At 48.0% G+C, this 687-nt stretch overlaps 1 pseudogene; it reads left to right on the top strand.

The window, feature by feature from the left end:
* The first annotated feature begins 381 nt into the window (after nt 1-381).
* Gm13160 overlaps nt 382-687 on the top strand; it is a 792-nt pseudogene continuing 486 nt past the window's right edge.

Raw genomic sequence — 687 nt, 5'->3', positions numbered from 1 at the left:
TGTGGGGTCCTCTGAAAGATGGGAATCTATCTCAAGACCCAGCTATACCATTTTCAGCCACATACCCAAAGGACACTTCATCCTACCACAAGGACACTTGCTCAACCATTTCATTGTGTCTTTATTCATAATAGCCAGAAAATGGAGATAACCTAGATGTCAACAGATGAATGGATAAATAAAATGTGGTACATGTATACAATAGAGCATTATTCAGCTGTTAAAAAATGACATCATGGTCAAGTTTCCGTGGCGCGGAGAACTCTGCAAAACAAGAGGCTGGGGAGTGCGTTAGCGAGAAACCAGTTCTCGCTGGAGCTTGGGGAAGGAAGTCTCTCTGCGGAGGTCTGAGGGAAGCAGCGCTCGCAGCAGGTAGACAGACGCAGAGCCATCGTCATGGGCAAGGGTGACCCCAACAAGCCGCGGGGCAAAATGTCCTCGTACGCGCCTTCTTCGTACAGACCTGCCGCGAGGAGCACAAGAAGAAGCATCCCCACTCGTCGGTGAACTTCGCTGAGTTCTCCAAGAAATGCTCCGAGAGATGGAAGACCATGTCTTCAAAGGAAAAGTCCAAATTTGAAGATTTGGCCAAGAGCGACAAAGCTCGTTATGACAGGGAGATGAAGAACTATGTTCCTCCCAAAGGGGGTAAGAAAGGAAAGATAAAAGACCCCAATGCTCCGAAGA

The sequence above is a fragment of the Mus musculus genome, chromosome 4 (assembly GCF_000001635.26).
Source record: "Mus musculus strain C57BL/6J chromosome 4, GRCm38.p6 C57BL/6J".
Taxonomy (NCBI): Eukaryota; Metazoa; Chordata; class Mammalia; order Rodentia; family Muridae; genus Mus; species Mus musculus.
The sequence above is the reverse complement of the archived record's forward strand: the minus strand, read 5'-3'. Positions and strand labels throughout refer to the sequence as shown.